Here is a 14,884-nt window from a genome sequence, read left to right on the forward strand (position 1 = left end):
AAGTTATGAAGGTAAGGTTATTAAAAGCTAATGCATGACATTGGATACAATATGGATGTAACATACTCCTATGGCCCTATTGTGTGATGCCATATTTTTCCCTGCACATTTTAATTCCTTCAATTCACCCCTCAGGGAAGCGATTCCCAACATGGGCATCAACACCCCCTGGAATGTTCTGGGGGAGCAGTAGAAGTTACAGGTATAAACATAAAATCCTATGGGTTCGATTACGTTAGGGGGAGGGGGAAGCGATAGAAGAAAAAATTTCTGAAAAAAGAGACAAGACAAAAAACAAAAAAAAAAGGTTGAGGAAGTAGGGGGGTAGCAAACAGTAAATTGCATCAGATATGCTCTGGTTTTAGTAGTGGCTATTAAATAAAAATTGATACCCAACAAAAAAAATGAATAAAAAACTTTATCAATCCACATAGATGTATGTTGGTTACATCACCAACAATTACACAGTATCAGTGCTGTCTTAAGGCATGGGCACGGCCCGGGGGCCTCAAGAGAAAAAGGGCCTCACAAAAACGAAATATGTTTGAAATTTTCAAGAATTTGTCTGGTAGGGCCTCAGAAAAATCACTTGGCCCGGGGCCCCACGATGCTCTTAAGACGGCCTTGCACAGTATTGGTATTATATGTTCTGAAGGGTGCCTCTGATGTTTGGATGTTTCTGAATCCCTGCATTAAAACATGATGCTGACTTTTTGTTTTGACATGCTTTATCAGTAAAATATATTTACATTCTTGGTTCTTCTCACATTAAAAAAAAAACCATGTAAATATATATACTTGCAATTCTCCCATCTACTTGCTATCTATGACTTTCAATTGTATAATTTGTACTATAAATAAGACTGTTTGGGTTGTCTATCAGAATGCCCCCCATCCATCAAAGCATGCCACTCATTAAAAAAAAAGAAGAAAAAAAGAACCTCATTGATCTTATACAAATACAACACCACAACAGGTAAAATGTCCAGCGAGGTGGCTGAGAAAAAGATGCCCATAACAAATATGGATGTCATATTTCAAAAATAAAGCAACTCAATTAAAAATGTAATTAGGAACATTATAAACAATATATATACATGATAAAATATTATACAATGCCCATAAAGAATACTCATGGTTGTCTTATTCTAAGTATGGAAAGCTTCTCGATTTACCTCAACATGTTTATCATACTTCTTTTTAAATGTGTCAATTGTATTACAATTTACTACCTCCGCGGGTAAGCTATTCCATTTATTGATAACCCTATTAGAGAAAAATTCTATGCGACACCATAACCTTGCATTGTCCCTTACCAATCGATACTGGTGTCCCCTTGTAAAAGCAGTCGATTGGACCATGAACTTTTAGTACACCGCCATTCTATCCATCTCATTGAAAATTTTGAACACTTGATCATATCTCCTCGACATCTGCGTTCATCCAATGTAAACATATTAAAAAAGTGAAGTCTCTCTTCATAACTCAAGCCCAGTGTTCCAATAAGGACACGTGTAGCTCTTCTCTGCACCCCTTCAACCAAGTCTATGTCCCTCTGTAGGAATGGTCTCCAAAACCTTACAGCATACTCCAGTCCAGGACGAACTAAACCTTGAAAAAGTGGAAGAATGACTTTAGGAGAACTTTTTGAAAAGGAGACCAAGCATTCTATTCGATTTTTTGACCACCGTTGAACAATGTTCAGAAAACCTAAGCCACTCGTCAATGAGAATTCCCAAATCGGTGACCTCAGTTGCATCCGGGATAATGATGCCATTCAACTCTTAAGAGAACCAAAATGAGCTACCATGCACTTATCAACGCTAAACGTCATGCTCCATTCATTTGCCCATGCTGCAATCCTGTTTAAGTTGGTCTGGAACAACTCCCTATCACTTCGATTCCCGATTACCCCCATTAGCTTCACATCATCTGCGAATTTGCTAGTTATCCCATCGATACCCTGATAGAGTTTATCGATAAAAAGTGAAAAAAATATGGGGCCAAGGACACTTCCTTGAGGAACTCCAATTGTGATGCCTGTCCAACCAGAGAATTCCCTGTTTACCATAACTCGTTGCAACCTATCTCGTAACCACGATTCTATCCGATTCAGCAAGTTGCCCCCAATTTCAATCTTGTGTAACCACTTCAAGAGTTTACCATGTTGGACCCGATCGAATGCCAAACAATAGATCTTGGTAATCTATTGTTTATGACTATGGGAGTAACTGTACCTGGAAGAGATTCACCCAATCTAAGAACTAAGGGTCTTTTCAACTGGGCCATACCAAAGTCCCAGTGGTTGGACCAGGTTCCCCAGTAGCCAGCACCTGCAATGTAGACAAAACAGCTGCACGATACACAAACAGCTGGTGGCGATATCAAAGTACTACTTTGTCATTTTTGTAAATTTATTGCTAATTTTTTTTTAATATTTGTGTATCTCTGCTACTGAGAATTTTTGCTATTTGTAACTCTTTATTTAAATGTTTTATTACATGTAATTCATTTGTAACATATATGCATAATAGAGCACCCGATACCATCCAGATTCCAATCCGGGACAATGGTTGAAATTGACAATTGTTGACAGAGCCCGGGCAATGCATGAAATGGTGAAAATGTCCCTAGTCCATTTTTGAAATGATAACTTTCTATCTAAAAACAATAATATATTTACAAGATATACTGAAGACTGGATGTTGTGAAGATATTTATTATTTGAGATGTTTTTTCCTTCTTTAAAAAATTAACATCTCAAATAATAAATATCTTCACAACATCCAGTCTTCAGTATATCTTGTATTAACAAGTGGAGAGCGACATTCATGTCACAAATAATATATTTGTAATTTCAATAATTTATTTTTTAGGACCAGTATATTACATATTTTATCTTTTTATAACTTCAAACATTTCTCAATAGTTTATAGCCAAATGAAAAATTCTCTCTAGATTTTCCATTTGTGACATTTCAAAGATGTTGGTGGCAACTGGTGTTGTAGGACTTGATCAAACTATGTGTTGCAAAAGGTTAAGGAGTTGTAGTCACCACTTCAATAATCTTTCAAATCAATTAGAATTGGAAATTACATCACATTAGATTCATTCAAGAAAGAGACAAGTGTTTCTATATTATAAACTTCCTATTCCTGAATAAACTTTTTTTTGAGATATATATAATTTAAAATAATTCTCACTTTAGAATGTGTTTTAATTCAAAAGCATCTATTTGTGAAGAGCACTTGAAAACATGTTTTCAACGTGCTTAGTTTCAATTTTTGATAAAGGTTGCAAAACATGTAAAAATGTCTTTATCCTGGCATTATTTAACCAGAAGGTTCAATCATATAAGTTGGGGACGGGGATGAAAAAAAAAAAATCAGATTTCTTGGTTGTGGTAATGTTTCATCAGAAGGCTCTGCTTTCAGAATGCATCTCATGCTCTAGCAAAACAAACACAAATTAGAAATCTTTCATTCTCCCGCCTCTCCCAATGCAGGGTTCTTCAAGGAATTGTTACAAAGTACTGCTGCGGTCAACAATTATGATGATAAACTTTCACAAAACCATCAATCAGAAAAAAACTGTAGGAGCTTAGCAAGTTCAAGTTATATGTTCAATAGATGTGGGGAAAGCCCCTAAAAGTTTTAGGGCCTCGTTTGTTTATGCGAGAAAAATACAATGCTATTCTAATTAGAATCACAGAGTATTTAAAAGAAAATTGATATTTCTATTCCATAAGGAATATCCTGAACATGCAAGAGTTACATCCCATTAACTAAATATTTCCCTCAATTTTACAATGCATACTTAAGAAATTAACTAACAAAATACTTGAAATTATTACTTACAATTGAATATGTCCGTAATTTTACAATTTAAGGGCCATATTCTCAGAGCTGCCCTTAGGGGGTGGGTGATAGGAGGGGTTGCACCTAGTCCCACACTTTAAGAAAGCCAAGAACTCCTGATAATAGTAGTGAAAAACATGAGAAAAGGGTTAATTTGGTGATTATGTTTCAACTCCAGAGATCACAAAAATTGATGTTTGCCCCATTGGTGATCACATTCATTTATTGTTTCTAGTTGTGGGTTGGAGGGGCCAAACAAGGCCGCAACTAGATGCTTGGTCAGCCGGGGCCAGCACGCATTTTGGTGCCTCCCATAATGCTGAAAGAGAGGTTAGTGAAATTTGCGCCCCTCCAGTCCTGTGCCCGGGGCAACAGACCAACCTGCACCCCCAGTTGCGGCCCTGGTGCCAAATATCCCGGAATCAATTAGGGCTGCCCGAAACTTTCAAAAATTAATCTGTGGAATTGTTTCATTAATTCTGAATTTTCATAAATTTTGGAATCTTTTCTTTCATCGATCCTCAATTTCCATCATTCATTGCGGATTATATCATTTAATAATTCTGGAATTATTTCTTTCAATTATTCTGCTCAATAATTCTCAATATTCAAATTCTGAAATTCTTTCCATTAATTTCGGAATAACAGTAAAACCTCTCTTTTGCGGACACCAGCGGGACAAAGTTCGTCCGCAAAAGTGGTGACCGTTAATTAGGGGTTTGAAATGCATGCTTTTATTATATATACACTGGGGTCATAGGCGGAGATAGACTTGAAAGTCTGGGGGGGGGGGCGCCACGATGATGATGGCAATTCATATATACATTACATCAGTCTACTTCACCCTTGACGCTGGGGGGGAGCATTGCTTCCCCCCCCCCACATCTCCGCCCATGACTGGGGTAAATTATTATTTCGCCGTAAAAGAGGTGACCACATACGAGGTGGCGTTTTTACTACATTTCTTTTATTACTTCCGAAGTTGTAAAATAAATGTATATAACGTCCCCAAAATATGTATAACACTGGGGGATAAAACGCCGATACCCCCAAAGATTTCCGGGGGGGCCCCAAAAATGTCAAGACGCCCTGGTCCCGTTTTATTCTCGCACTGAGGCCCGCGTGTAGTAATCATGGCCCCACATCCTGGAGAGGGGCCCCCAGGCTGGAATCTTTCGCGGGACCCCGGTCAGACTTTTCACGGGCCCCTTCTGTAGTTAATTTATAGCGTGAAAAGCAAAAAATGATGAGAATTGTTCCGGGCCCCAGGGTTAGAACTCTGTCCAGCTTTCCCCCCCCCTTTGCGGGGGCCATGGTGGTAATGGTGACTGCATATTCAGAGCACTGTTTTCTATAAATTTCACGAATTTGCAAAATAAATTTAGAAATTAACTTTAAAAACTCACCACAAATTGAAGAACAAAAAAAAAATTTCTAAAATCAATTTTCCCTCTGAATCTTCCTCGGAAACAACAACACAAACTAGAACTTGCCGGAGGCAGCAACGTCACCGATTACGCTACTGAATTCAACTGCGCAGTAGTTGCGATCTATCGTCTGCTCTCGCGCTGGAATTTGGCGGGAGACTTCAAGCCTTCTCATTGGTCATTGGGGGGCCATCTTTCACATCCGGGAGCTCTTACTAATTTGTTTATACAGGTATGAAAGACGAACAGGAGGGAGCAAAAGCGTGACCTACGTGAGTGACACTTTCGAAGGTCACGGCAAAAGTCGTCTGCTCTCTCTCTGACCGGGAAATTTCAAGCCCTATGATTGGTGGATTGTCGTTCCTCGGGATCCGGGGATTTTTAAAATTTGTTTATACCAAAGGAGCAGGAGGAGGGGAAAGGCGAAGAAAGTCACGTGGGGGGGGGGACTTAGCTTAATATAGAAGCGTAATTCATGAAACATTAAAATAGATTAGGAATTTTTTTTTTTTAAATTTTAGGGAATTAATGAAAGAAACATCCTCAATTTATGTTGGCGTCGCCTTCACCGGACCCAGGGTTTTCTTAACAATGTCGTGGCCATTTTAGAGTCCTGGCTATATATTCAGTGATCCAGAGCCACCCTTAGGGATGGTCGACACGTGCGGTAGCATCGGGCCCAGCAGTTTGGGAAGCCCCACAGTTGCAGTATTTGGAGGGGAGAAAAATATACATAGCCTACATACATACATGCATGAAGCAGGGCCGTCTTAAGAGCTTCATGGCCCACCCCCCCTTCCCGGGCCAAGTGGTTTTTCTGAGGCCCTACCTTGTAAATTCTAGAAAATTTCAACCGGATCTAATTTTTGTGAGGCCCTTCTTCTCCTGAGGACCCTGGCCGTGCCCGGGTGGGCCCATGCGTTAAGACGGCAATGGCATGAAGGTCATTCAAGTATTGCGTTAGCATCGATGGATGGAGGGGTTCGGATTTGCTAACTTTTGATGACGGGGTGGGGGGTGAATGATACTTAACATCCACCACGGGATGTCCGACAAGCTTCAGGGTCTGGGGCCCGTTCCATTTTGGGGGCCCTGAATGAATTTCATTCTTTTTTGTTATTTAACATTGTAAAATTTGCAACATCGGTAGCCAAAAATAAAGCCAATCTGAGGGCCCACTAAAAGTATGCGAATTAGTGTCCCGGGTAATTGGTCGGGGACCCTGGATTTTATTCGTTGGTAAAATGAATACAAATGAAAAATTTTCATGGCACTCACAGCGGGGGATGACCGACAATCTTCCAAGTCGGGGGCCTCTATGTTTACAGGTTTCATTTTGGGGGCCCTGGATGAATCGCATTCTTTTCTGTTGTTTAACATTGTAAAATTTGCAACAGCGGAAGCCCGAGATAAATCCAGTCTGGGTCCCCCACTAAAAATCTGAGTATTGGGGGGCCCTGGATTTCATTTGTTGTAAAATTGATAAAAACTTTTGTGGCCCCTCACCGGGGAGATGTCCGACAAGCCTCCAGGTCGGGGCCCCATGGAAATGTTGACAGGTTTCATTTTGGGTGCCCCTTGATGAATCTCATTGATTTTTGTTGTTTAACATTGTAAAATTTGCAACACTTCGGTAGCCCGAGATAAATCCAGTCTGAGTCCCACTTAAATTCGGCGAATTGGAGTCTGGGGACCCCCATGGGCAAGTTTTCTGGGGGAAGTTGATGAATCACATTTGTTTTTTGTTGCTTTATCATTGTAAAATTGGCTTCTTTCACACGTCCCTTTCCATAGCACGCTGATGAAGTGGGACGAAATAAACAAGATATGTTGTGAAGAGAAGTGGGGGGGGGGGGTTGGCCGCCAAAGGCGGAGGGGGGCAAAGGCCCCCCTTAGTTGGGTTATGAAGATTGAAAAAATGGATAGAGAACTCATCTAAAGATAAGAAAGATTAAATTATTTCTTTCATTAATGCTGAAATTATTTCTTTTATCAGTGTTGGAACTATTTCTTTCATTGATTATGAAATTATATCTTATTAATTTTGGAATTATCTCTTTCATTAATGCTTAAATTATCTCTTCCATTAATGCTTAAATTATTTCTTTCACTAATTCTAGAATTTTTTCTTTCACTAATTCTAGAATTTTTTCTTTCACTAATTCTAGAATTTTTTCTTTCATTAATGCTGGAATTATCGCTTTCAATTATTTTGGAATTATCACTTCATTAATGTTGAAATTACCTCTTTCATTGATTTTTGAATTATCTCTTTCATTAATTCTAGAATTTTTCTTTCATTAATTCTAGAATATTTCTTTCATTAATTCTAGAATTTTTTTTTCATTAATTCTAGAATTTTTTTCATTAATTCTGGAATTAGCGCTTTAACTGATTCTATAATTTTTCTTTCATTAATTCTGTCATTTTTCTGTCATTAATTCTGGAATTATCTCATCGATGCTGAAATTATTTCTTTCATTTATTGTTTTAAATTCCTGTGGATGCCAAGAGAAAAAAAACGGGGGATTGTGTGCGTTTTCACTGAGTCACGTGATCTTCCGACGAAAGATGTTGGGACAACGTTCTCAGCCCTGCCATGGCTAGAACTCCTTAATACGCCGTATATGAAGGCGTCTTAGCCAAGGCGGAGGTCGCTGACGTCATACTCTCTCCAGTAATATAAGAACGATGGCTATGGCACTCGGAGCAGAAACGATGATCACGTGACCAACTAGGTCCTTACTTTTGTATCGTGCTCAATGTTTTCTGATGGATTGTTTCCACAGAATGTATATAATATAAAGAGTCCGTCTCCTTTGTGGGTGGGTGGAATGACGCAACCCAAACAGCATTTGAGACCCTTAAGAACACTTTGCTCAAGGAGCCAGTTCTTAAACTTCCCGCTTTCAAAAAGATTGATGCCTCAAAATTTGCCTTAGGGGCTATCTTATCCCAGAAGGATGATGAGGGTCATTTCCACCCGGCGGCATATGCGAGCAAAAAGCTTAAAGGCACTGAGAATTGAGTGTGAACTACAGCGTTGTGGAAAAAGAAGTATTGGGAGTGGGTCTGGGCTACCACGTATTTCAAATATTATTTGTAGGGACGTCCGATCACTATCTACTGCGATCAGGGATCACTTTCCAAAGTGCTCAAGCTAAGAGACCCTACCTCCAGGATAGCATAGCGAGATATACAAATACAAATACATCGCCACAACAGGCAAATTGCCCAACGAGGTGGCTGACTTAAGAACATCATGGATCCCCGAGCCATTTTTTGGAGGCCCTACCTACTACTGCTACACCACACATGTCTCCCCCCCCCCCCTGCGGAACCCCCAACGAATCGGTACATGCGGGAATGTACGTGTACGTGTAGTGAAACCTGACGGGGCGACAGAAAGATTCAATGGCAAAATCGTTAGTTCTCCGAGCCATTTGTCAAAAGACTCACTGGGCGACTGATGTCGTTATGTGGATTTTGCCTTATTGGCTCACAGAACTATTGTGAATACAACGACTGGACCCCTGTTTACTTGATGTAGGGTTGAGATCTCAACTCACCCTCACAACTGTTGACCTCTCAAACCCAAAGGTCTTATGGCACAACAGTCGATTATGCCTGGGACCTCATACACCGATTAAGACAAGCACACAAAATAGTCGAGTCCAACCTGCTCAAGGCAGCAGAACAAGGAAGGACTAGAGAAAAGGTGGCAATTTTCAAGAACCTACAGGTCGGCGATACAGTATATTGTAGTCAATCGAAACTCAGCAGGGGGGGGGGGGGAGTTCACCGGAAATTAGCCCACCCTAACAAGGGTCCTACACTATTACAAGAAAATTAGGACCAGTTAATTTTGAGATTAGACTAGTGAACCAACCCTATAGGGTCTATAGAGTCTATGTGGACAGGTTGGTAAAAGTCAAGTCACCAGCAGTAGTGACTAGTAGAGAGGTGATCTGCACCCGAATACTGGTCCACGGGGGAACTCGAATAGTAATTTTGTTCAGGGGCACTATAACCTTAGACCCAGGGATAATTTTAATTCTGCACAGTAATTTAATTTTTTTTAACCACCTATACATGTGTTTTGTTGATGGCGAGATTACGTTCTGCCAGCGACTATATTGTTTTCCCTGGAGAAGGGGGAAGGACAATCCCTTTCTTCCAGTATCAATTATATGACAAGAGTTGTCCGGTTTACTTCCTGCCAAGGACTGTTAATGCGATTTTCCATGGATGAAGTGAAGCTGCCCCTCCGGAAGGCAGTACCCACAGTGACAGAGAGAAAATAAAATCATCAACAAACATATAATACAAAAATATATATGCGCAACGGAAGCACACAAAATAAAGAATGAAAAACCGAAAATAGATGAGAAAACAAGAACATATGTATACAAATTCATACAACACCTAGTGAAACATGGAATCCTTATGAAAAATATCTGGGAATTCACCCGTATTATAATCTTTGCATGCTCGCAGAATTGGTGAAGCATTTAAAATGTTCGTGCGTGCACGAGGTAAATAAAAAACATTTCGGGAACTATGAACCCGTCGCTCGCGAGATGGCACGGAGATACCAAGGCTCGTCCAAGGAGGTTTTACAATCCCCTCCAAGAGGTTATTCATTCCTCCATTGTAAGACGGCACGGGTGGGAATACCAAAAGTAAGAATTGCCCTGGAACTCCAGGCTGGAGCCCTGTTTGCCCCACTCTTGGGGTGAGGACATAATTTAACTGCGAATTTACGAATGCGTTTTCTTTCATACATACATGTAGACTCAAACTTGATTATGACAGCCTTCATGAAATTATGTTATTGTTTCTCTCGTTGAAACTGAGATAGAAGCAGGGTCGTCTTAATACATGAGCCGGTTTCCCAAATGCATAAGGGAGTCAGTCTCGTGTTACTCAGAAGTGAAAAAAAAAAAAAAAAAAAAACCAACAACAATAAATAAGATTCGGAATCAGGGCCGCAACTAGAGGGGAGCAGGAGGTCTGGTGTCCCAGGCGCTGGACCTGAAGGGGCGCCGGATTCACCCTTCAACAACTTCTTCTACACGCAAGAGGCGTCAAAATTCCGGTTTGTCCCGGATGACAAAGTATCTAGTTGCGGCACTGTCCGGAACAGGGGGGGAATCCGGTCAGTGAGATGAAAATCTGAAAAACAATTTGTATTTAATACAACATATAAGTTTGTAATTGAGGAATTTGGGAAGAGGAACGGAGCGGCGAAGTTCCATTCGGCACAAAATAATTCTTTGATTGGCTCGCGTTCGAACTGATAACAGTAAAAAATACCGCGATGAAAGAAAATAATTCTTTCTACTTATAAAGTTTGTTCATTTGCATATGGTCTAGCTTATTTATAACGTCATTCATAAAATCACGAGATTTGCCGTTAAAAGTGAAATGTATGTTTTGAAATAATTTCAAATGATAGTAAAGACAATTTATTCGGCAGTAATTCTGTATTTACTATCATTTGATAATATTTTTCCGATATCCTGTATGGATCCAATACTGTCTTAAGGCACGGCTGGGGCCCCACAAAAATAATATCTGGCTGAAATTTTCAAGAATTCGCCTGGTAGGGCCTCAAAAAAGAATGAAAAAATCCACTTGGTCCGGGGGCCCATGATGCTCTTAAGACAGTCTAGAATAGATCACGTATTTTTATATGAAGGGGGAACATGGTCAGCCTTGGCTTCTATCATGTGTCATTGATACTTTTCTACCGGAGCACATTTCGCCAGCATCCAGGGCCGCAACCAGATGCTTTGTCACCCGGCATATTTGCGCCCCTCGCCATGTAGAAGATGCAGTTAAAGGGCGAACTCGGCACCCATTCTGCTTCCCCCTAGTTGCGGCCCTACCAGCATCATTGACATAGATGGAGCCTACGCCCAAGGTGGAGTGCAGTTAAGTTAGGCATATCCCCTGCCTTACTTGTTACGAACAATCTACACATGGGATTAACCACACAAATTTAAGGAAAAATATTAATATATATCATAATAACTATATATACAATAAACTATAACCACTGTTCATAACAAATATTTATTTATTTACTATTATTATGCATTAATAAATAGAAAAAAAATAAAATAAATAAAGTTTTTTACTCAAAAGCGATGTCACAGATGTTGAATTCGTTTCTTATTTAGAGTATGTGTTCTGAAGATCGAGTTCAAATGTTTACTTGATAGATGGCAGCACATTTCTAAATGCTTAGGAGTAGGGTTACTATATTCGAAAATAGAAAGTAGTAGGATGCCTTAAGAGTTCTAGGATGCCTGCAAGTAGAACTCCTTAATAATATGTATATGAAGGCGTCTTACCTGCAAGCGCAATATTGGTGACGTTACTTATCCAAATTTTCACAATAGATGGCGCTACTATTCCGACCCATAAAACCGGCCACAACAATGATTTTTCAAACTCTAAAACAGAACCGTAAATAAAATAAACAGAAACAAAAAATTCTGTTAATTTTTCGACGGCTATTGGTGAATGCGTGTAAAAAAAACGCAAAAAAATTTCCCAGAAAAATAATTCCGAAACTTTTCAAGGAGGACAAGAGGGTGAATTTTTCCGAAAAGGAAGAGCGTGGGGGGGGGGACGCTTGAGATGATATCAAAAAGGAGAACAGTTGTTAACCCTACTGGAGAGTCTATTTTCATGAACAGAGAGAGAGATAGCTGCATGTTCACGATATCTACCAGGAGAAATAAAGTATTTCTCCTCTAAGATATCTACAGACAAAATGTTCGGAAGCCCGTATTCTGTTCCCTGATGCATAGACAAAATGCAGGATGAAATTTCAAGAAATTCACACGTACTTAAACATATTTTGGTGTAACTTATGAACATATCATGCAATCCTTTAAATTTTGGTTCGTAACCTGCAACATTACTAGCTAAATGCACTGTGAAAATCACGAAGCATTTCATTGATAAAACTTTTTGCAATCGTGTTTCGAATATCACATTAATTTTGTTTAAAATTTGACATAAAAACGACTTTTTCATAGAAAATATAATAGATAGACCAAAATTTGTTACTGTTTTGACCATTTCGAGACGCTTTCTACCAAAAAATGTATTTAAAGTTCACTCCAGGACCATTTTAAAGAAAAGTGACAAGAAAGGTAGTCGGATACCTTAAACAAATGACCCACAAGTGAAAACTTTTCTTCTTTCCTAGTGGGCCGAATAGGCTTTTGGGCCAAAAACCCCCACCAGTTAACATGCTAAAAAAAATATTTAAAATATTTTTTTTGCTAATGAGATAGGGGCAAACGTTGGGGGGGGGGGGGAAGCTGGGGCCCGATATCCGTATACAAGTTTACTCCTATGTAGTTTACCCGATCTCAGGGCCGGTTACCGGGCTTGCGGCATGGATTCTGAGAAACACCGCTTTTGGATAATATGAAATAGGTAGTCCGAAAAAAAAAAAGCTCTGGAAGAAGAAAACCACAACATCCATTTTAAGAATACCATTGTTTGTTCCGACATTTATTGCCGTGTACTTGGGGGGGGAAGGGGGGTCCACCTATGGTTACGAGATTCGAAAATTAAGAACGGAGGATGACTGCGATCCCACCATTAATAACATCACTTCTCCCAGTTTGCCCAACAGATGGCGCTACTGATCAATGAGACCGGCCACAGAGATTTAGTAATTTTTCCCAACTGAAACAGAACCGCTAAAAAAACCAAAAACTGAAAAAAATTCGGGAAATTTCACCGGATATTGGCCAATACGCGTGGAAAAAAAAAACTATGAAAACACTCATATATCATTGAAGAGGTATATGTTTCAGAGTGGAAACATTTTTTTCCGTAGGAAAGAACAACAACCGGAAAATAGGAAAATAATTCCGAAAACCAGAAAAGGAGGACAAAAAGGGCGCGAATTTCCCGAAACGTAGGAGGACGCGAGAAACGACATCAAAAAAGGAGTCTGGTAACCCTCGCTGTTACCATTTCCATTCAGGAACGAGCAAATAACGCTCAATGCTGATTCCTAACAGCACCGTCTTTTGTGGAAATTCGGGAAAGCGATGTTAAAAAAAAGGGATGCTCACGTAGGCGTCCTCCTTAGACCCCTTTCACACGGAGCGGATGCGGGTCCGCGTACCCTTTCACACGAGCACTAAAGCACTTTAGTTTGAAATTCGTGCATAAAAACTATTTTTTCGCTATTTTTGTAATTATTTTTCTCCTTCACCCCTGATTCAGTGCCCATAGGCAGCCTTTGGTGGTTTAATCTAGAGCCCCATAGAATATGGGGCTAAAGATGCCTTCATTCCGATCCTCACAAGTAGTCGATGGGAGGAAATATCTTCAAATATTTTCAAAAGACTTTGAAAAAAAACATCTATCTTTTTTAAAAAAGGGGAGCGGTGGAGACTTTCAAAATGCCTGTGCTTAGAAATATTCACATCACAATTCTGTTTTAGGCCGGGATTACACTATAAAAGTTTTATAAAAGTTCGTTTATAAATCTTGAAAAATGCAACCAATAGGCGGATCAGTTAAGTTCGCTCGAATGTAACAGATGTGTTTATTGGTTATATTTTTCAAGTTTTATAAAAGAATTTTTATCAAAGTTTTATAGTGTAATACCAGCCTTAGGCCCGGGATTACACTATAAAAGTTTTGTAAAAGCTCTTTGATAAAACGTGAAAAATTCAACCAATAAGATCATCGGTTGCATTTGCTTGAATGCAACCGATGCGCCTATTGGTTGAATTTTCAACTTTTATAAAAGATCTTTTATAAAACTTTAGAGTATATTCCCGGCCTTAAGTCCGGATTACACCATAAAAATTTTATAATAATTCTTTTAAAAATGCAACTGATAAATTTATTGGTTGCTTTTTTTCAAGTTTTATAAAATAACTTTCATAAATCTTTTAGAGTGAAATCCCATCCTTAGATTAGTCTCACTTCTGAAATATAAAATTTCATTTTTTTAAGTTTATAGACTGAATATCGAGTAAAATATACTTGTAGGGGTATCGGGAGAACCACCAGAACTATTCAAGTGCTTAGGACCTTCAAACGTCTTAATCTCGTAATGAACAGAACGGCTTTGGTCCCGTCAATGGCCGTTGTTGGCAGGTTTCATTGTATAAAATTGTAAAGTATGGACAAGAGGCATTTAAAGTTGCTATATCTCAATCTCAGAAGGAAACAAAGGGATAGACGTATATGGGTACATCATATTTGATGAATAGGGACCCTCATATGGTGTTTTTAAGGGTATTTATGGCAAATAATTAAAAAAATTCCGTGCAAAATCACCTTTAAAAAAGTAGCCAAAGATGCGGACGAATTCGCTCCGCATCCGCATCGTGTGAATAGCCCCGAATAAACCTATTGTCAAAACTTGTACGTGCGGATGCGGAGCCCGCACTTAGATTTTGACACATGCGGACGACGTCCGGACCCGCATGAACATTTCCTAGGTGCGGAGATATTTCGGCTCGTCTGAAAGGCTCAGTATGTTCCAATTGTTGAAACTTCTTCCGGACCCGCGTCCGTATCCGCTCCGTGGGAATAGCGTCTGGAATC

The 14,884-nt window shown here is 39.5% G+C and overlaps 1 long non-coding RNA gene across 1 annotated transcript in view; it reads right to left on the reverse strand.

The window, feature by feature from the left end:
* Positions 1 to 5,380, reverse strand: part of LOC149065259 (uncharacterized) — a 41,811-nt gene extending 36,431 nt beyond the window's left edge. Inside the window, exon 1 of the long non-coding RNA XR_016195644.1 lies at positions 5,264 to 5,380. This is a non-coding gene — a long non-coding RNA (uncharacterized LOC149065259). The remainder of the gene's footprint in view (positions 1 to 5,263) is intronic.
* Positions 5,381 to 14,884: the final 9,504 nt, after the last annotated feature.

This window comes from Pholcus phalangioides, unplaced genomic scaffold (genome assembly GCF_987345545.1).
Source record: "Pholcus phalangioides strain wild (caught in Gottingen) unplaced genomic scaffold, Ppha-v1.0 ptg000040l_1, whole genome shotgun sequence".
Classification (NCBI taxonomy): domain Eukaryota; kingdom Metazoa; phylum Arthropoda; class Arachnida; order Araneae; family Pholcidae; genus Pholcus; species Pholcus phalangioides.